Raw genomic sequence first — 23,421 nt, forward strand, 5'->3', positions numbered from 1 at the left:
ACTTCCTGTACAATATCATGAACCTCTGTCCATAGTTCTTCAGGCACTCTATCGGATCTAATCACTTAAATCTATTTGTCACTTCTACTGTATAATCATAAGGGATTTGATTTAGGTCATACCTGAATGGCTGCAAAGAATGTAATCAATCTGATTTCAGTATTGACCATCTGGTGATGTCCATGCCTAGAGTCTTGTTTTGTGTAGGTGGAAGAGGGTGTTTGCTATGACCAGTGCATTCCCTTGGCAAAACTCTGTTAGCCTTTGCCCTGCTTCGTTTTGGACTCCAAGGCCAAATTTGCCTGTTACTCCAGGTATCTCGTGACTTCCTACTTTTTCACTCCAGTCCCCTACCATGAAAAGGACATCCTTTTGTGGTGTTAGTTCCAGAAGGTCTTGTAGTTCTCCATAGAATGTTCGACATCAGCTTCTTCAGCATTAATGGAATTCCTGGGAGTTGATATACTACTTAGTAAATGATAAGAAGTAGGAGAAAAAGGCATCTTCTAAATAACAGGTGACTTGGGTGAGGCACTTATGGGAGAACAAATAACATTTAGGAAGGATAAATGGTACCTTAGGAGGATATATGGGAGTTAGGGGAGTTTTGTTGATAATGTCTGTTTGTCTGGTCCTATCTCAAAAAAAAAAAAAAAAAAAAGTCTTCCAATACTTTTTCCAAAAAGCAAACCCAAAATAGATAGATTGGTAGATAGGTAAAGATAAGGTGAAAAATCTTAGGCAAATCCTATTTATCTAGAGGAACTTTCTCTAATTTTAACTCTGTCTCCAAAAGTAAATCAAAAGTCAACTAAAACTGACTCAAATGCGTTCCTTTCTATAGTTGAATAATACAGAGCTTCTTTATCCATTCATCTGTTGATGGACATCTAGGTTACTTTCATGTCCTAGCTACTGTAAGTAGTGCTGCAATGAACACTGGGGTACATGTGTCTTTTTTGAATTTGCTGTATGATGCAGGGAACCCAAAGTTGGTGCTTTGTGACAACCTAGAGGCGTCAAATGGGGAGGGAGGTTCAAGAGGGAGGGGCCATACGCATACCTATGGCCAATTCAAGTCAATGTTTGGCAGAAACCATCACAATATTGTAAAGTAAATATCCTCTAATTAAGAATAAAAATTATAAAAAAGTTAATTCATTTAGAAGGCAAAAAACTCAGGCAAATCTTATTTCTCCATGAGGAAAGGCCTATGATTCTGTGTTTAAAGTTACATATAGTAAGTTTATGCCACTATTAACAATTGTAACACATCAAAACATTGACGAAAGCCATAACAGCAGTATCTAAATATCTAGGTAGAGATAAAAACTGGAAAGTACAAAAATGCTATCAATCAACACCACTAAATATTAATGACAAGTCTGCTCGTTTGGGTGCTGTTTAAATAGCTGGTATTAAAGCTCAGTCTGAGTTTATAAAGGGCGTCCCTGGTGGCACAAGTGGTAAAGAATCCACCTGCAATGCAGGTGACCTCGGTATGATCCCAGGATCTGGAAGATCCCTTGGAGAAGGGAATGGTTCCCCACTCCAGTAGTCTTGCATGGAGAATTCCATGGACAGAGGAACCTGGTGGGCTACAGTCCATGGGGTCACACAGAGTCAGACACAATTGAATGACTAATTGAATGACTAATGACTAATTGAATCACTTAGAATATAGAAAACTCAACAGTGCTGATGTTTAAATCTGCTAAAAAGTAAGGTAGATGCAGGGAAACATCACTTAAAATGCTACATAAATTTTCATCATACACACAATACAAAACTAGATTCCTTTAATAGATATTTTATCATCGTGTTTAATGGGAAACAACAAAATGTCATGGAAACGGTCCAGTAGAGAAACTTTTCCTATTTATCTTTCTAAATCATGTATTTTTCCTTTCAACTCTGTATATCTTGTTCTTCTGTTTACAAAAGTAGGTCATCACACATATTTGACACATTTGTAGATCCTCATGAAGACACTCTAAAGGCATCAGAGGCAAACTGAGCATCAACTGAAAGAAAAGGAAAGAATTATATTCTTTACCTAAAATACTCGGGTTAACTAAGATTAGTAAAACAAACAAACAAACAAAAAACCTGAGACCTTTCCTAGTATTCTGAAAAATGAAATATATCTATACATGACACAGCATAAAATACTAATCAAGATTACAATTTTATAATCTACTTACGGTCGCATGTGGGGCTGAGTATCAGAGCTCCTGGTTTTCTCATTCTTCATTCATGTACTCATGCAATTGAGTGACTTGATGAATACTCATGTATTTGTGCAAAGGTTCTGTGACAAGCACTGGAATTACAAGATGAAGGTGACCCAGTCCACCCTGAAAAATGATATGCCCTAAACTGGAAAAACAGACAAACAGGCAATTTCCATACAGAGTCACACATACTAAGATATAAAAGACGGCACAAGGAACATTGAGGAGAGGAAGCCAGCTTTGTGTCAATACTGCCAGCTCTTTGGTGGAGGTGATATGTATGTAGCTACTTGAAGGACAGGAAAAAGTACAAGAGATAGAGGGGAGAAGCACGTACAAAGACTGGAGGTGAGCAAGCGAATTTGTGGGATCCTACACAGCCTGGCTAGTTAGACGCAGAGCTAAGCGGCAGAGTAAGCTGGTAAAGAGATAAGGCCAACTACTTTGGCAGGACCCAAATTGATGTGGGTGTTTGGAGCATTTCCTAAGGGTAAAAGATAAACTGGTAACGTATCTAGTGACAGAGAAATTTTAAAGTCACCCACCAAGTGACAGCTACACAAACGTGACTGCTTGAGTCTGGGTTTCCTAGCCTTAACCACTACCAGACACTTGAGAAGCTGATGAATGCCACGTTTTCTGAGAATAGTGTCAGGGTGTAGGAAGACAGCTCCACAGGGATGGAGGAAGCAGAAGAAGAATACAGCTAGAAATAAAAAGAAATACACAGACCTTCAGAGACTGTTTTTCAAGCTATGGTACATGATGAATAAATGAAGAGGGATATTTTTCACTATGACTGCTCATGTTTTCACATTTTTAATTAGCTATGTATAAAAAAATATTTAACATAGCATCTGTTATCCAAACAATGGAAAGAGATGCCATTTATTGTTTACAGTGATTTCAGAAATCAATGTCTAAATTTAATTCATACATTTTGGCAACATATCTTCTCTTAGTTCTCTAGCTATGCTCCTTGTCCAACTCCCGCTGCATCTGAAATAAGTCAAATATTTATCTTTAAGATAAAAAGTTATATGTTTATAACTTATTAAATGTGACTTTTAAATAATACTTTTAGAGAATAGACCTAACCTGAAGATTACCTCAGTATACAAAGAAAATCACATTTAAAAAAAAGAAAATGAATTCCTACTTATTCTGCTTATAGATAACAGAGAACATATATATGGAATGCTATTTAGATTAATCTGATAAAAAGTACAATAAATATCAGTCTATCAAGTACACATAATTTCAGAGAATTAGGGAATGACCCATAATCCTCGGAATGAGCCACAAGATTACTATCTTTTCCCCTAAAAGCTCCTGGCCTAAATATGTACTTCTGAGACTTTATTTTGATTTCTAGGTGAGTATCCTGTTCAAATGCAGGAAGTAGTTTGAGTCAAATGTTAGTAAGGAGAACACATCTGTGATTTTCTTTAAACTTTTCCATTTACCGAAAACACAGAAAGGTGAGAAAATTATATACAAGCAAATAATGTGCCAGCAAGATTTAATTCTGAAGATGTTTAGCGAGAAGGATTTTCTCATAAGCGTTAGTTTCCGAACTACGTCCCATAGAAGGGGAAGGTCCTACAGGGGTCACTGCAGGGGTGAGGAACAGAGAAGTCACTCTTTAGCTAAATGGTTCTATACTTGTCTCCATTTTATATAACATGGTTCCACGCAGAAGTTTTTTTTAGAGGAAAGGTTGTTTTCTTTGAAGAAAAAACTTTTGTAAGATATGAGACTCATTGATTTACTCAAAGTTCGTAATTCTACAAAAGAAGTAACAAAGCCAATGGCATTCTTACTGAGTCTTGTACCAGCTACTTCCTCAGGTCAAGAAAAAACACATAGATTTTTCACTATTACATGGACAGAATGAATATATAAATCCTTCTTATATAATTAAACAATGCTTGTGGCATGACATGACTTTCAAACTAAATTATATGCTTTAAAAGCATAAATAAGAATAAATCAATAGCAAATTTCTATTTGTAGCAGTTGATATAGTTAATTTAGAAAGGATAAATATTTTAAAAAAAAAAAAAAACAAGACAGGAACTTGAAGGAGAAAATCTTTATTTGAATCAAGCAGGCCAAAACTGAAGAGATTCGTCCTTAAAAGGATGTTCATTTCCTCCAGATAAAACCTGGTTAACTAACTTAACACAAGTCAACAATGAATTATCCACATTTTGGGTTATTTAGAGAAAAATTTAAAACATGCAACAGATCTCTACTGTCTAGCATACTTCTATCCAAGCTCTCATCATTAGTTAGTTTATACAAAAAATATGAGTGTAATCTCAATTATAATCTAAATCTGATCAGAAATTACAGTTGAACTTAATTTCCTCAGTCTGAAGTTTCAAGGGGAGAACTTATACTCCTACCCTTCATATGAGAAGAGAGATTTATCTAACGGGTGAGTTTGGGACAAGGAACTAAGAAGTGCTTGAATGGTTCCAAATCTCTTTTTTTTTTTTTCCTGTTATAAAATTTATTCGTGAAAGCATTCAGACATGTTGAGGTTTCAAAAGATGATATGCAGGTTTCACTACAAGATGCAACAGAAAACCCTCCTGGGAGGATGGGCCAGCTGGTGTGGTGTGACATGGGCCAGGCGCTCCAGCCAAAGTGAGACAAGGACGCTTCATTGGGGGGAAACTTGAAATAACTTAAAGCTTCATGAGGCGTGATATGTTTCCATTTAAAACACTTAAAAAATAGTACCATCAATGAAAACAGGAAAATCAACTTCTAAGTGTACCGAAGGGGTCTTAGGGCACACAGGAGGAAAAAAAAAAAAATCTGCATTTGCTGAGGTACAAACAGCGGGAGTGTTCCCGAAGAGGGGCATTTAATTATTATTAATGGCAAATCCTGCAGAAACAAAATAAAACCCAAATCACTGGTCACATAATTCAAAATTTACATGTAATAAAGGCAAGGCAATAGACTCAAGTTATGACCTGTCAAATATTTACTCCACTGACGGTATCTACAGAAGCACTTGGCTGATGTGTACACAGTGATTCCTATGCACTCGGAGAGGGTTTCCGTAAAAATGACACTATTTACAAGTCTGTACACTGACCCACCAGAGCGATTTCTCTGTCTCCTGGGGTGGGCGGGGTGGGGGGGGTAAGGAGGGGGGCGGGGGGTGCTTATCAACGTAAAGCAGGATACCTGAGGTTTCATTTCTTCAGTCGCCTTATCATAATCCCAGATATACATTTCAGGGTTTATTTTTGTTTTCAAAGACACTTTCCTTGATATGTGCACTATGGTTAAAATTAAAAACGAGAATAATAAAATAATTGCTTGGAGGAGCTGGCCTTCCCCCATCCCATCCGGGAGTCCATCAGGCCCCAGGCCAGCAGAGACGGGCTGTGGGGCCCTGGACAGGTGACCCTGTGGCGGGAATGGGCCCCTGATGGTGCGCCTCTTCAGCGGAGTCAGTAAAGGCTCTCGTTGAGTTTTGAAAAGGAAGAGGGTGAAGAAGGAAACAAAATAAAAGGAAAAACAAAACCCCAAATGCCAAAAGGATTTCAATGGGATGAAGTTCCTCCACCACTTAGAGAATATCTCTGCAGCCGCTGCACCAGCTGGGCCACCATGGTGTCCGAGATGCCGGGGCAGGCCTCCTCCACCAGGTAGATGGCTCCGCTGCAGCTCCTCGATGGAGCCCAGATTTCCACCGCATGCCTGGCTCTTCTCCTTCAGCTCTGCAAAGAGCGGATAAATAATTGTAGATAAACACTGAGAGAAAGGCCTCTTTGGGATGTCTTTCATCTTGTTTCTTTCCAGATCTGATGGCTGGAGAGCTCCATTCTCCAGACTCTTTGGATCCTTCTCCCGAATCGTGAAGACCCAGTCCCCCGAGTCGCTGCCTCCAGAAGCCTGGCCGTCTGTGTCCGTCTCCGTGTCAGAGTCTTCCAAGCTGGAGTCTTCATGGCTCTGCTCAGCCTTCCACCTCTTGTACCTGTCGATGAGCTCGGTCAAGTAGGAGGTTTTCTTTGCATTGTGGATTATGAACTTGTGCTTCAGTAACTCCTTAGCAGTGGGTCTAAAGCTCAGCTCCTTGTTCAAACAGGCCTCCACGAACTCCTTGAGGGGTTTGCTGTAGTTCCCTTCCAGCGTCGGGGGGTTGTTCTTTGGGATAAGGAATAGGACCTTCATGGGATGCAGCTCGGAATGCGGCGGCTCCCCCTTGGCAAGCTCGATGGCCATGATGCCCAGGGACCAGATGTCCACCTTTGAGTCGTAGGCTGACTGCTTGATAACCTCGGGCGCCATCCAGAAAGGGGTGCCCACGAAGGTGTTTCTCTTTATCTGGGTGTCTGTCAGCTGGCCCGCCACTCCAAAGTCTGCCAGCTTCACCTCAGAGAGCAGAACGTTGGCAGCTTTAATATCTCTGTGAATTTTCTTCTCTGAATGCAAATAATCAAGTCCTTTCAGTATTTCTCTTAATATAGTAGCAATCTGGGTTTCATCTAAAGGGCCAGGTTCTAAAAGGTACAGTGCAGAAACCCTGCCAAGATATTCCATTATTATCCACAATTCAGTGTCCTTCAGGTAGGATCCATAATATTTGGTTACGTAGGGACTGTTGCACTGACTCAGCACTGTGATTTCCTGCTGAATGTCCTCGATCTCGTCTTCTGCCTCCTCCAGGTCAATGATTTTTATGGCGACCACTTTCTGAGTCCGATTGTCAATGCCTTTGAACACCTCGCTGAAGGAAGCCCTTCCCGATTTTCTCCAGTTTGGTAAAAAGCTCTTCGGGATCTGCTTTTAGGTTCTGCATGCCGGGCAGGCCCGACTGCACCGGGGAGTGAGCCATGGCGGTCAGGACTGCCACTTCCTGGGACGGGACGGCCGGGCAGCGGCGATCCGCGCGGGCGACAAGGCCCGCGGGCAGCGCGCAGCCCTCCTCGGGCGGCCGAGGGCGGGAGATGGGGGACCGGCCGGCCGGAGCCCGAGGCCACCCTAGCCCCCCGTGGGTCCTGGGCCGGGCGGCGGGCTCACGGGCGGACGGCGGGCCTCGTCTCCATGCACCGCGCCGGGGACGGGCTGCGAGGAGCGCGGGGCCTCCCTGCGAGCGGCCGCCCTGCTGCTGCTGCTGCCGCAGCCGCCGCTGCTGCTGGACTGGAACCGGGTGGCCTGGGCCCACGCTCTGGCGCCTGGAGCTGGAGTGGGGCGCGCATCGCCGGCAGGGCCCGCGAGCGCCGAGCGCGCCCTGGCCCGTCCCGGCCCGCCGCCCCGCGCCCGCCCCCGCGGCCGGGCCGGGGACCCCGCCCCGCGCTTCCGGGAGGGGGAGAAGGCTTGCGGCCGCCCGGCGCCCTAGGCCGCAGGGTGCGCGCCGCCGCCGGGCTGGTAGAGGTCCGCGCGGCTCCCGCGGGCTAGACCAGGTGGAGGGGGACGCGCGGGCGGGTGCGGAGCTAGGGGCCTCAGTTAGCGGGGAGGCAGAGGTCCCCCCCGGTGGTGAGATGGGAGGGCGCGGATCTTCCGAGTCAGGGATGGGCCATGTGCCCACCCCGCCCTGCAGGCCCGGGCCCCAAATCTCTTCTTTGAAAAGATGTTATGTGCCCACAGCACTGTGGACTTGGGTCTGCAGTAGGCAGCTTGTGTCTGGGATGGGGGTCAAGCATTTGCTTCCTCTCCTTAGGCCTGCATGGGAAAGTGTCTTACTTAGGATGAAGTTTTCAGAGGCCTGCTGTGACTGCACAGCTAAAGCACATCCTCCAGTTTCACAGCTCTCAAGTACTAAGACCCAGCATAGCCACAGTGCTGTCGAAGAAACTTTAGATTGCTCTTCTATGATGGCAAGAAGTCAAATGAGAAAACAGGTTGAGACTGCATTGAACAAAGGCTGCTTGTCTCTGCATCACCAACATCACAAAAACATTATTAAAATGATAAACCCATGTGCACTGACTGAAATGGATATTTTAACCACAATGATTACACAATGAAAACTGGTTGCAATTTCAAGACTCCACATTATTGCTATCTTAGATAACATTCATCCAGATGATGTCAAGTCAGAGATAAAGTGAGCTTCATTTATCATTTTTAAATGTTTGCATTAACTACAAATTTAGAAACATTCTACAACTGCTCAGCAAGATAGTTTTTAGAAATTTAAATCAAAATTCTATGAGTAAAATAGCAATTAAAGACATACACTTGTACAAGAGAATAACAAAAAATGTTAACCTAAAACCAGAAATTAATCTTCCAATTTAGTATTACAAGTTTGTTTAATTCATAAAAAGGATTTATCTAGGATTCTTTCAAATAAAAACACATCCATATGTGGTTAGTGTTTAGATGCCAGTGATTCACTTATGCTTGCTGCTGCTAAGTCACTTCAGTCGTGTCCAACTCTCTGCGACCCTGTAGATGGCAGCCCACCAGGGTTCCCCATCCCTGGGATTCTCCAGGCAGGAACACTGGAGTGGGCTGCCATTTCCTTCTCCAATGCATGCAAGTGAAAAGTGAGAGTGAAGTCGCTCAGTTATGACCGACTCTTCACGACCCCATGGACTGCAGCCTACCAGGCTCCTCTGTCCATGGGGTTTTCCTGGCAAGAGTATTGGCGTGGATTGCCATTGTCACTTATGCTTAGGGGTAGATAAACTGTAGTGGGTGCAGCAAAGCTTGGAAGTGATTATGAACCACTGCCAAAGTGAAATCAATCAGAAAGTAAGTCAAACATCTTAAAGTATACTTTAAGTTACTAGGCAATAAGATTTCCTTTCTAAAGTAGAATTTCAATGCATCTTTTCAAGAAATTTAAAAAGTACCTCTTAAAAACAAGAGATCTAGGACAAAAAAATCATTAAATGTCTCCTTGATTAGCACGGTTAATGACAGCTTTTACTTAGTGTGCATAAGTCAAATAAACAACTCAGAAGTTCACCAAATTGAAAACAAGGATCATTCATATCAGAAATCTGAAACCCAATGAACAAAAGATAATAGAACTAACTTCGGTCAAGTAAGTCTCCGTGCTGTTATTTGAAGGACATGGAATTGAGGTAGAAAACCCTATGTTTGCTCTTGGAGTAAGATTTCCACTGGGCACTAAAGGATTATTGAAATTTCTGACACAAGGGGGCTCCAGGACTGGCCTCGTGCTAAGAGGGCTGAGTAAACATCTGTTCTGCTCTTTCTTCACCTCAAGTTTGGTGCTGATCACTGCCAGCCTCTCATGAGTCCTGAGGAAGATGGAAAACAGCAACTTTACTCATGTTTCCCTAAATTATCAGCATTTTTTAAATTGCCATATAGTAAATGAAATTCCCAATAAACTGTTTGAACACTGAAAACAAAGAGCAGACCTCCTGTAAACAATGATAGTTGTAACCTTGCTCTAAAAAAGTAGACATATCTAGGGCTCCTCAAGTAACAAGTCACATTTGGGAGAGGAGAGAAAGGACATCAGAGAGAAAAGAAGGGGGCCTCAGAGTGAAACCTGCTGCCCTCTGGGACACACCTGCCTCCAGGAAACAGTTCAGGGATGAAGAAACACCACATCCCACAAAGCCACCTTCAAGCATTTGCTTTCACCACTCTTGTATACAGGTTTCACTCATGACCTCAGAGAAATTATGCTTTTGGCTCTGAGGCATCACCTAGAGCCACAGTCTCAAGGGAGGAGGAGAAAGTCAAAGGGTGAGGCTGAAAAGAGCTAAAACGGCCCCAGGATCAATTATAAGTATCCCCTGCTTTTCCAAAGTTCACTTAAAAAAAAAAAAAGTTCACTTTATGTTACTTCACTTCTACAAAGGGCCTATGTCAGAACCTGTTTTTAATGATTAAGAAAAAATGAAATTATCTGAAGACAATTTTTGGCCTCATTTAAAAAGCCAAAACTCTAAACAGTGTTCAGTGTATGTTTTGCAGCAAGAGGCACCACGCTCCCCAAGCAGGGAGACTGGCCCCACTGAGCTCCTTCCCCAGAAGCCACACCCCACATCTCAGCATCAAGTCGCCACAGCCCTAAACCCTGTCTGGGAGCACCTGTGCTTCACTTGTGCTCATTCGTTTTATGTATTGAGTAGCATAATGTGTCCTCGGGTACCTGCTTCTTGGCTTTATGCTGCTTTGGCTTATGAAAGGCTTCCTAGGAGTGCTCTGCTTTCAGAGAGTTGGGAAACCTGGACTAGGCACTGCAGGTGGGATCTGCCCTTTCCATTCTCCAGACCCCTCAGTCAGGTCACAATATCACTTTTAGCCACTTTGTGGTTTATCCTGCCTTTAACCCATGTGTTAATTTCCCCTTATTTCATAAGTATGCCTTTACATAGTGTGGAACAACTTGATACGGTACTAATAGTTTGTCTTAAGGCGCCCCCTTAGCAGTGACCATCTAGTTAGCTTTCACTTCCTACTAATCTCATGTACCCCACTCTATAAAAATTAGGCTTTAGAGACAAATTAATGAACTAAATTTAGTTTCTGTGATTCTCTGTTTTGACTTACTTGTCTAGTTTATCTTCCAATGACTTTATAACTTCACGTTCTAGGTAGAGTTGCTTACATTTTTCCAACTCTGCTTTATTAGAATCTTCTTGCAAACTTTTCATTTTGGAGAGTTCAGATTCCAAGTCTTTAATTATGAGTTCCATCTGTTGAAATTCAGCTTGTGTCTAAGGCAAATTGAAAAAGATAACATTTTTAAAATAATCATTAACCTGGAAAAGTATATTTGTTCCCTTTAGATTTTAGTCAGTGATTCAGCGTGTGGTTTCAAAGGTGAAAAAAAGAAAAAAGAGAGAGAGAGAGAGCAGAAGTTTAAAACGATTATCATTAATGTGAAGTGAATTAAATCTGAATTATAAAATTAAAGTGGAATCACTGTTATAGTAGTACTTATATAATCTGATAATTCAAAGAATAAGAGGATCAACTTAAAATTTTAAAAATTGAACAAGACGACTTAAGAATAATTCAAGAGGACGGTACCAGTTTTAAAACACAATGTTTTATTTTCTTCCTAATGGTCTTATTTTTTACCAATTGGTCTTATAAGTAAAAGGATTCGCTAGTGAGAATCATTCTGAAAGGTCAATTTAGTGATAACTGTGATGGAAACTGAAATATTTAAAGGGAAAACAAGTGCCCCCTTCCTTCCAGAAATCCACAAAACTACCTGCTCTAAGGAAGGTAGAGGAAACACATTAGCTGTATAGATCCAAAATGTAACGTACAGTGAAAGTGAATTCAACCACATGACAGATTAGCAAATTAACCTGCAAAAATAGGTTTCCTTCCTTTCATTTCTCTACGAGATCCTGTCTCGCTCTTTCTTCAGTCTGCTGTTGATACTGCTCTACTTGACTGTGTTCTACCTTATTCATTTCTATATGACTTCTGAGGTTCACTGCTTCTGCTCCAACTTCTTTTTCTTCTCTCTAGTTTTTTACATTTCTTTTGCATTAGTTTCATAGATAACAACTCCTGTTGATAAACTTGATTTTTTTTTTGCATCCAGGTGCAGACATTTTGAAGATGCAGTTTCCAGCTCTGCTGGATAATTATCAGTCTTCAAGAATAAAACGATACTGTTTGCTAATGAAGAAAGTGAACTGAGCACAGCCTAACTCAAACCCAGGATCAAATAAATATGATGGTTTCTGTATTGTAGACTGTAGGACCAGGGATTACTCAGAGATCTATCAAGAAAGAAGTTCGAACCACCAAGAGTCAAAAAATATATTCTTCACTGTCATCTTTGTCACACAACAGTTGCACTTGATTTTACACTCTTTTATTGTTCTACAATAATATTTGTCTATCTTTCCTCATAAAATGACTACAAGTCACCTCTTAGTAGGATATCTCTTACTTCTCTCCCCATCTTAATGTCCAAGGATTTTAAAGACGTTTGAGGGATACTGTATTAAGTTATCTAGGGCTAAGTTAATAAGTCCCTCCCAAAAGAAGACTGTGAGAATAAGGCTCTAATTAATAAATCTTGTAAATATGGATTCTAATCCCATAAGCCTTTTTCTGAAATACAAAGACTTTTTGCTAATTTGAATTGCATTCCAAAGGGAATTATTTGCAAAGTTAAAGAAATCCCATTTCCTAACAATTTACAGAGGTGATCCACATATTTTTCTGAACAGCAACAACAACAAAAAAAAGCCTCATTCTTGTAATCTTTCGTTACTGTTCATTTATGCAAGACAAGTGTTGTGCATATCAATAAATATTCCGTTACATCAATGTATAATTAGCCAAGATTTCCCCTCATGGAAGAAATGTCAATGGTGTAAAATTAGGGGCTAAACTGTTCCTCAGAGACTAGGTAACAAGCGCTGATGTGAAAAGGCCCAAAGAGCTGGACAGTCACGAAAGCTCCATGAAGGAGGGGAGACTGGGCGCCAGGTCTGAAATAATGAAGGACTACCCAAGAGGAAAAGAAACTGTAAAGACAGAAAAGACAGTCTGAGCAGGGCCAAGAAAAGGTGAAATTAGCCAGCTAACTTTGAGGATAAGATCCAACCACAGGGAAATAAAAACATGTGCACACAGAATGATGGAAATCAATGTTCACAACAACATTATTAATAGTCCCAAAGCAGAAACAACCCAGAGCTCCATCAAGTAATGATGGATACATGGTTAGTTTACTGTTGACAACCAACAGAAATGAAAGACCTGATACTTGTTATCACACGGATGAACTGTGAAAACATGACGTCAAATGAGCAAAGCTAATCCCAAAGAAGCATACTGCATGATTCCATTTATATAAAACACCGAGGACAGGCTTGTCTAGAGAGACAGATATTAGACTGGGGGTTGCCTGGGGCTGAGGGAGATGAGAGGCCACCGGTGGTGGCTAAGGGATTCAGGGGTTAGGGGATGATGGAAATGCTCTAAAATTGACTGCAGTCACCGGTTACACCTCTCTAGACTAAGAGATACTGAACTACACATGTTGAGTGGGTGAATTCTATGATACGTCAATTATATCTCAATAGCTTTTTAAAAAAATTCAATCGCAGGATCCAGATAATCTTCTTAATTCTCTAGTTTGGATGTATATATTCTATACCATCTGAGTACCTCCATGCTTTTACAATATCCTTAAAATGAAAAGGAAAGAAGGCAATGCCTAAACTTCAACTGGTTTGTATAGTATCCTTGCTGCACACATTATTCTGAAATCCATGAAATAGATATATACAGAACTCTACAGCCATTCACAAAAGGCAACATGAGAAATAACAATTTCCTGAACGTTCCATTAAACTAATATTATCCTCTGATTCTAACCTGGCTTGCCTCATCATGGTAATATAGCTATCACTTTAAAAAGTATTGTTTCAAAGAAAAAAAAAGGCTCTCAACTTGTGTGAATAATGAGGCACAATTCTCAACTTTCCTAAGGGTAAATAATATATGAAAAAAGTAATATAATGCAAATGGCAGGATGAAAGTCAGAGTTTAAGAAACAAGTGCATTAATCAAGACCACAGTGAGGTATCACTTCACACCAGTCAGAATGGTTGCAATCCAAAAGTCTGCAAGCAATAAATGCTGGAGAGGGTGTGGAGAAAAGGGAACCCTCTTACACTGTTGGTGGGAATGCAAACTAGTACAGCCACTATGGAGAACAGTGTGGAGATTCCTTTAAAAATTGCAAATAGAACAGCCTTATGACCCAGCAATCCCACTGCTGGGCATACACACTGAGGAAACCAGAATTGAGAGAGACACATGTACCCCAATATTCATCGCAGCACTGTTTATAATAGCCAGGACATGGAAACAACCTAGATGTCCATCAGCAGATGAATGGATAAGAAAGCTGTGGTACATATACACAGTGGAGTATTACTCAGCCATTAAAAAGAATACATTTGAATCCGTTCTAATGAGATGGATGAAACTGGAGCTGATTATACAGAGTGAAGTAAGCCAGAAAGAAAAACACCAATACAGTATAGTAATGCATATATATGGAATTTAGAAAGATGGTAATGATGACCCTGTATGCGAGACAGCAAAAGAGACACAGATGTGTAGAGCAGACTTTTGGACTCAGAGGGAGAGGGAGAGGGTGGGATGATTTGGGAGAATGGCACTGAAACATGTATACTATCATGCAAGAAACGAATCTCCAGTCTATGTTTGATGCAGGATACAGGATGCTTGGGGCTGGTACACGGGGATGATCCAGAGAGATGTTATGGCGTGGGAGGTGGGAGAGGGGTTCATGTTTGGGAACTCATGTACACCCGTGGTGGATTCATGTCAATGTATGGCAAAACCAATACAGTATTTTAAAGTAAAATAAAGTAAAAATAAAAATTTAAATAAATAAATAAATACATCTGTATAGAGAAGGAAGGAAAAAAAAAAGAAACGAGTGCATTATAAAGATAAGAAAATTATAGTAAGTTACTTGTGACAAAAATACAGAAGAAAGCTGACCACGGAAACGAGTGTCCTAAAACACTTTATCCTACATATTGACTGTTAACACGTTCAATTTCATACATACCTGACTTGCGAGTAGCTGTGGTAGTTTGCAATTGTTCTTCAAATCCTGTGCCTCAGCTTCTAACTTAGCACAATAACATGACATGACTTTCAGTGAAGCCTCCGACATAGACTCCATTTTATAGCGTCATTCAGTTCTTGTTGAAGTTGTCTCACAACTGCCTAATAAGATGCTCTGTCATTGAGTTTATCTAATCACTTTACTATTATGTTATGTTAATAATAGATAACTCCAACATATGGACTTTGAAAACTATCACCACAGACAGCACCTCACCTTTTTCCTCCTCACTGAATCTGGTTACAGACAGGGAAGGGGCCACCTTCCAGCCTTCATGATATTAAGTTACTCAGACAAAAGATGTGGCTCCACTGTCCATGCCCGCCCCTCCCAATAAATCTGCAGAGCTCCACCACTTCACGTCCAGAAAGAAATGAGTGTGTAGGTGGGAAAAGTGATGGGAAATTCCACACTGTGGAAACAGTGTGGAAACATTTTCCTTTCCTATTGGAAGCTTTGATTAACTCAGAGATATTCACATATTCCAACCAGTGCTCAGATCTTTCCAATAGATTCCTACCTCAGCAGAAAAATGAGGCCATTCCCTTGTGGCTTATCTATTTTATATCTATTAGTGTGTCTATGTTAATCTCAAACTCCTAATTTATCCCTCCTCCCCACCTTTGCCCTTGGCTAACCGCTTTATTCAATATTCTGTAGTCACCTACCTGGGAAAAGGAACTGAAAAATAATGGAAATAATGAACAAATAACTGAATCAACTTGCTGTACAACTGAAACTAACGCAAAATTGTAAATCAACCATATTCCAATATAAAGGGAAAATGCCATTTAAAAAATGAGGTTGCTCCCATGGCCTTCAAGGAGCCTCGATAACTTGGCCCTCTACCTGCCTCCAGACCTCAGCTCCTACAACCCTCTCCATGACTCACTGCATTCCTGCTGCTCACGAATCCTGCCATCCTTCATTTTTAGAGGACAAGCTTGTATTCAAATGATAGTAATTGATACTTAAAATGAGAATTATGAGCAAATTGTTGTAAAAATGTTAAGTAAAGCATAAATAGCAGTGGGAAGATTAAATCAAGAATAGTTTTGCTAAAGCTCACCACCTGAGTCCCAAATTATGATTTCATGATAAGTAGATGCATTTGAAGAGTTGAGAGGCTTTAAGAATAAATGATTCAAGGCTGAAATGTTTCCCATATTAACTCAAATTGACATGGACCAAAATAAAATTGGACCAACAAATATAACAAAAAGCTATGACAAGCTACTGAAGCCAAAGTATGATATATAAAATACAGCCTCCGGGAAACCTGGAAGTGACTACCAAGATAATCCAGGTAAGTGAAGCTTCATTTCAAGATATTCACTTCAGGTTTGAACATCTCATTTATCTGCTTTATCATGATACTGAAATGTGGTAACATAAAGATTAAAATTATTACCTTAATAAAGAGTAAATTACTAGTACCTGTCTATGTTAAAAATTTAGAACTAAATCTCTTAACATTTCATAAACAACACGATGTCCCTACTCAAAGTAAAGCATTTCTTCAGTCTAATGTTTTATTTGCTGGATACAAGGTATGCTTTTAGGCTGGCTTAGAGACCATAGATTCACAGCTTGTGTATGTTTTTATACTCAACTAGATTCAACATTTAGCCAGAATCAAGAATCACTTTGAACTTTCTTTCAGGAAGTCTGAGAATTATTTCTCCTTCTGGATACTCACTTCTCCTTCTGCTTTCTCATTTTCGTACCAATACATTCTTTCTTTTAAATGATTACACTCCTTGATCAACTACTTGTTTCTTTCCTCCAGCATCAGACCTTGTTTCTTACGTTCGGCCTGAAGTTTTCTCAGGATCTGCTAAAAATGATCTTGGATGCTAATGACCACCTTCTCTTTACTGTCGGCTCTGTTTCGTGCATTACCCAGTTGCTGTCGGAGCAACACGTTTTCACTCTGGAGTTGAGATAATCTCTTCTCTAAGGATTTATGCTTTCTAAAGTATGTATTCACTTTGCTGTGTTCGTTCTGATACATGTGTTCAATTTCCTGCTTTTGACACTCTGATTGGCTTAGATCTCTCTGGACACGTTCTAACATTAAAGTCTTTTCTCTAAGATCATCTCTCGTGTGATGCAGCTTGATTTTCAGCTTATTGAAGATACTTTCCACTGTAGATAGTTGCTGGGAAAGCTTCTCATTGTTATCTCTTAGATTAGCCACATCAAATTGCATTTTGTCCTGCAAGCATAACCACTTGTCTCTTGCTCTCTGGAAGGCAAGTTCCAGATCTCTTTTTGATGTCTGACCTTGATCATGATCGTGTAAGGCAGCAGCCAGTCTAGAACGGTAGGATTTCACTTCCGTTTCCAGTCTTTGTTTACTTTCTTTTTCGTTCTCCAGCTTAGAGGTTAGCATTGTATTCTCAGCTGTTAGAGCATTAAGCTGGCCTGTATAGTGGGATATAGTCTTTGTTAACGTTTCCTCACTCAATTTTACTGCCTTTTGTAGATCATCATTCTTTACTTTGAGAATTTCCATGTTCTCAAAATAGTTCTCTTCCTTTTCCCAGTGCTGTTTCAGTGCATCTATCTCCAGTCTCAGCATGGCAAGTTCATCCTGCAGCATGCGGTTTTTGTGCAACAGGTCTTTTGCTTCTTCACAACTATCAGAAACCTAAGTGAAACAAAGGAAATTTTTAGCTAGTACTCAATAAAGTGATATTCCATAATTTCCTCTGAAATGAAAGACTAACTTGTATGCTTATACAATGAAAAGACTTCACCAAGTGTGTCTCCAACAGGGAAAAATAATCCTCAGACTTTATACAAGCAGAAATTCCCAAAGGTTCAAACATTTAATGGAAGACAATGAATCCACGAAAGTAAAAATGAAATCCCAAGAGACTTTTCAAGAAGCTCAGAACTGGAAAGGCTTCTTTCTGAACTACAACAAACCCAGAAGGCTTAAAATAAAAGATTCATAGATCTGACTACACTTAAAAATTGCATCTAATGTGGAATATTTATATAATGGAAAACTAGTAAGCCATAAAAAAGAAGGAAATAATGCTATTTGCAGCAACAGGGATGGACCTATACATTATCACCCTAAGTGATGTAAGTCAGAAAAAGACAAGTATTATATCACACTGATGTAGAATCTAAAGTGCACTTACTCACACAACAGAAAGAGACTCATGGACACAGAAAACAAACTTGTGGTGACCACAGGGGAAAGCGGGGTAGGGGGAGGGATATATTAGGATTTTGGGATTAACATATACACACTAGTAGATATAAAATAACTAAGAGAGATGTACTGTATAACATAAGGAACTACACTTAATATTCTGCAAGAAGAATCTGAAGCAGAATATGTGTGTACATGTGAGTGTGTGTGTGAGTGAGTGTGTATGTGTATTAGTCACTCAGTCATGTCCAACTCTTTGCGACCCCATAGACTATAGCTTGCCAGGCTCCTCTGTCCATTGGATTTCCCAAGCAAGAATACTGGAGAGGGTAGCCATTTCCTTCTCCAGGCTGCTGCTGCTAAGTCACTTCAGTCGTATCTGACTCTATGAGAACCCATAGACTGCAGCCCACCAGGCTCCCACTTCCGTGGGGTTCTCCAGGCAAGAACACTGTAGTGGGTTGTCATTTCCTTCTCCAATGTATGAAAGTGAAAAGTGAAAGTGAAGTAGCTCAGTCATGTCTGACTCTTAGCAACCCTACGGACTGAAGCCTACCAGGCTCCTCTGCCCATGGGATTTTCCAGGCAAGAGTACTGGAGTGGGGTGCCATTGCCTTCTCCACCTTCTCCAGGGGATCTTCCCAACCCAAGGATTTAACCCAGGTCTCCTGCACTGCAGGCAGATTCTTTACAGTCTGAGCCAGCAGGGAAGCCCCATTTATATAATATACACACACATATACATATATATCTGAATCACTGTGCTGTGTACCCAAAACTAACAGAATATTGTTAATCAAGTATAATTCAATAAACAACACCACTTACTAGGTTTATAAACACTGCATTTGATATCTCCTATACATCTACTTCACAGTAAGAGCCTTACCTCTGTATAAATAGACTAAATTTTGTACAAAAAGTTTTTCCTTGAGAATATGCTACCTTCTAACATTTTAATAGGCAATTACAAGAATTACACCTATTAACAACTGTACTAGGCAGTTGTACAAACATTAATTAACTCATTCACTGTAATGATTCTGGAAAAGAAAAAGTTAAAAATATGAGTAAGCTGCAGCCTTTTTGCCAGGTCTTTGGACTCTACTAGTCTTCTTACGTCAAAACACATGTCTCTAGTACAAACATATCAATACAAAATAAGCTTCCTATTTCATTCATGGTACATGCACTCATGGTAAATAAGGTAAAATTTAGAAAGCTCTTAGAAAACTATGAGATTCTTTTCTGCTGCAATAACTTTTATTATCTGTCCATAGTGTTTAAAATAGTAAGATGGGGAAAATACAATGAAAAACACTTAATAACTATCACTAAGTATATATTATGGCATATCTATCACTGTTTTCAAAAGTTCCTTGTACTGAAATAAGACACTCACAGAGCAGATGCTCATTTTCTCACAAGCAGAAGAATGACATTCAGAATGTGGTCTCTGAACTGCCTATAGCTTCCTCCTTACCATCAGGGGAAGTGATAAACTAACCTAATGATCCATCGATGAAGTGAAATCATTACCTAAACCCAGAATATCTTTAATTGGTGGCAAGAGTTCTTTTTTTTTCCCCTCCCCTTGGTGTGGGGGAGGCACTTTTATATGTTTTTCTAAAGAAACAACTTTTTAAAGTGTTAAAAAGTGTTTTTACAACTGATGTTGCAGTTTTTACAAAATGAAAAACAGTAAATGGTGTGAAAAGGTCGCTGACAGGGTATTGGTTAAAGAAATGACAGTGGAGCCAAGAATGGACTCTGATTTAGACACTGAAGGTGATGACATGCATGGAGTGACTGACACGTTCACTCCAAGGCAGAGGGACTTGGTCGGGTAGCGCAGTCAGTGGTGGACCACACACGCTCTTCCTTGCCTAAACCACAATCAGGGTCCCGGCTCCTCCAAGATAGTCACAAAAGATTTGAGATCAATTCCTATGGAAAATATTAAAGGCCTCTCCTTGGATGAGGCCATCGTATGTCACTACCTGACTGCTCTAGACAAATGGATTTGAATTACAAATACTACTTTCCCGAGCTCGTCCCGAGAGCTTTTCGTTGTGGGAGATCTGCTGCTAGGACATCAGGGATGGGACCCAGTCCATGTTTTAAAGGGACATCGGGTGTGGGAGCAAATTCCTCTGCTCTGAGATGCCACTTGAGAACTCTGCAGAAAGGACAACCAACTTCAAGAGTGTCTGGTTTCTACCAACTGCTGGAAAAAAAATCCTGCTTCTCTCAAGGACGCCAGTTAACACCTGTCCTTGAGGACTCTGCTGTGAAGGAGGATGCAGCTGGGGAAGCTGGAGCCAGCTCTGAGCTGTTCATGGGGCAGGTGGACTGGAGGGTGATGGGCACAGAGGAAGGGGGGTCCACGACCCTCAGCCACCTGCCAGATTGAAGGCCAGAGGCAACCTGAGGTAAAATTAGGCATGATGGTCCCTCCCAGAACCCCTTCTCTTCTAGACCTATTCACTCACGAATGGTCTGTCAAGGCTGAAGGATCGGTTGCCTGAGGTTAGCTGAGAGCTTAACCTCCAGTTTCACACCATTCTCAACCCTGTGGTTTCTCAGGATCTATTGTGTGAGCTACTGATGTGACCTCTTCCTCCCTCTGCTCAAAAAAGTGCACCCAGCATGTCAGGATCACACAATTCTTATTTCTAGCCTTGTTTCTTTGGGAATTTTGAATTTCTTTTCTTTTGTTTTTAACAATTAACCTAAAAGTTCTTCTAACACTAAACAAAATGACACTAAATAAATGGCATTTTTTAAAAACGGGATATTATAAATAATATTGATAAAATCATGTTAGAAATTTGAAATTTTCACCAAAGATTACTCTACCTGATTCAGATTATTTCTCTCAGGCTTCAGTTTCATTTCTACTGCTTGGAGAGTGAGTTCTAGGTGCTGTTTCACTTCAGCTTCTTTACTATATTGGTCTTCTTTTCTTCTTCAATGTTCCCTTATTTTTTCATATAACATCTCGGCATTTCTTCTATTCTCTTATTCTTGATTTAAGGTGAATCTGCAAAATTTAAACCTCTTCTTAGAAAATCATGAGATTATTCACTGCTGCAATAACTTCCGTTCCCTCTTCACAATGTTTAAAATAGTAAACGTGGGGGGAATGCAATGAAAAACACCTAATAATGGTCACTGTTTTCAGACAGAGGGTTAAGAAAAAAACTGCATAAAATTTTGTTTCATTTTCTCTTGAGAAAAATGGCTACTTCATAAATCTATGGGTGGGAATGTAAAGTAATAAAAACTTTCCTAAGAATAGTTTAGAAATATAGACCACAGACCTTTTTTAAGTTCTCATACTTTGACCACATTATACGATATTATTAAAGAAAATGTAGTTCAAATAATTAGAAAGGTAAAAATGATTTATAGAAAGGTGTTCCTTGCAGTATTAAATAGAACACAGAAAAGTTAAAAACAACTGAAAGTCAATTTGGTAAATACTTAATGGAGTTTCCATTATGGCAGACTTTTGTATGGTCATGAAAATGATGATTTGGAAAAATATACATTAAGGTATTAGAAGCATTCAGTGTTAAGAACCTGCTATATTATTTCCAAGAATTTCACATTCCACAATACAAGTAACACTTTCTCATCTGTAAAATCCTAGAGGATAAGTTAGTCCTTATAACACGTCTATGTCTCTGCAGTATTAAAACAAACATTAGTTCAAATATTTCTTTAAAAGTGAGGTGTACAGTACCTCAAGCTGCTGCGCTCACGTTCCCACTCCACTTTCTGATGCTTTAACTGTGATTTCACTTCTTTGGTTTCTGACAGCTCTTTTTGTAGCCCACGAACCTTAAATTTCATTCTGTAAAATTCTCCTCTAATTAGTTCACAGTGGCTTCTTTGAAAATCTACTAATCTTTCATGTGACAGAATTGTATCTTGAATTTTCAACAAGCTAACAGAATTTGCATGATGAAGAAAACAAAGATAGAAACAAACAAAAAAAATTATGTGAGTAATTTTTAAGTATAAAGGACTGTGCCTTTCACGTTCACTCATCCACACACTGAACAAGTATTAAGGGTCTATAATGTGGAAGACATTATTATTCTAAGCTCTGCAAATAAAACAGATGCCCCTGGCTCTTGTTTAGCTTGAAATCTAGTAGCAGACAAAGACAAATAAAATAAATATGAACTCAGATAGATATTCTAAGAAAAGAGAGTTCTATGATCACATAACAGAACTTGACGTAGACTGGGTCCAGGAAAGATTTCCCTGGGGAAGAGATGTCACACTGAGAAATGAAGGATGAGCAGGAAGTAATAAGTAGAGTAGGAGGAACAACCCTGTGGACAGTCTCCAGCTGCCATATGTTTTAACCAAGACAGAGTGAACAGCTACTGATTTACCTTCCTGAGTGGAGCGAGCAAAAACAATGCCCACAAAATACATTAAACAATGATTTTCATGACAAAGGACTTCAGGGAACGAAAGACAATGATCCTGGAAACACTTGAGGTTAGCCTAAGGAATGCCCCCAGCTCACTGCCTTGAGAGAATTTCCAGGCCCCAACACGGGGAGAAGGAATGGAAGCTGAGTCAGCCAGACTCCCTGACAGGAGGTAATGAAGCTGATAGTATGGTGAAACCAAAATGGGCAGAGATCACAGATCAGAACTGTGGAGAGGAGAGAGTGGAACAGAGAGGAAAAGGACCCTGGAGACCTGAGGAGGAGCCCCTCGGGCATTCAGCAGAGGAACAAACAGCACTCATCTGGGAGAAAACACCTGAGACCAGGGAGAAACCATCTGAAAGACTATTGGAACATGTGGCTGGTGCTCACTCAGTCCCAGGAATTCTACCTATTCTCATGAGCCAGGCTGGAAAAACCCCTAGGTACCAGCAGAATGAACAGGGTAGTCAGCAAGGTCTTGCCTCCAAGGCAGGAAATAATCAGCCCTAGCCCCAAGGCCCCTCTGGATGCACCTAACGAATCATGAGAAGCAAGAGCGCAGAAGGATCTCTAGAAAACTCTCAATAAAATATTTGGAAACTAAATCACACGGATCTAAATAACCCTTGGATCAAAGAGGTAATGAAAAGAGAAAGTACAAAGTATTTTAAACTGAAGGAAAATGAAAACGTTAAGACCAGCAGACATTTTAGGGAACTGACAAGCTGATTCTAGAATTCATGTAGAAAGAAGGGTGAAAAATAAAACCAGATGGAACTACATAATTTTGACCTTTAACCAGGCAGCAAAGAGAGGCAACAGTTGGGCTTGAAGCAAGGGGGTAGCACGATGAGACCTGAATGTTTAAAAATAGGCAATAATTACAGTTGCTGTGCAGACCAAGGCTCTGCCAGGTGGAGTGTCAGGGAAAGCAGTCCTGAGATTATTTCAGTTACTC

General features: G+C 40.3%; 2 pseudogenes; both read right to left on the bottom strand.

Annotated features, from left to right (window-relative positions):
- Positions 1–1,887: 1,887 nt before the first annotated feature.
- LOC138439067 (ankyrin repeat domain-containing protein 26-like) overlaps positions 1,888–23,421 on the bottom strand; it is a 77,542-nt pseudogene continuing 56,008 nt past the window's right edge.
- Positions 5,688–7,145, bottom strand: LOC138439666 (serine/threonine-protein kinase 24 pseudogene; annotated as a pseudogene).

The sequence above is a fragment of the Ovis canadensis genome, chromosome 4, assembly GCF_042477335.2.
Source record: "Ovis canadensis isolate MfBH-ARS-UI-01 breed Bighorn chromosome 4, ARS-UI_OviCan_v2, whole genome shotgun sequence".
In the NCBI taxonomy this organism is placed as follows: domain Eukaryota; kingdom Metazoa; phylum Chordata; class Mammalia; order Artiodactyla; family Bovidae; genus Ovis; species Ovis canadensis.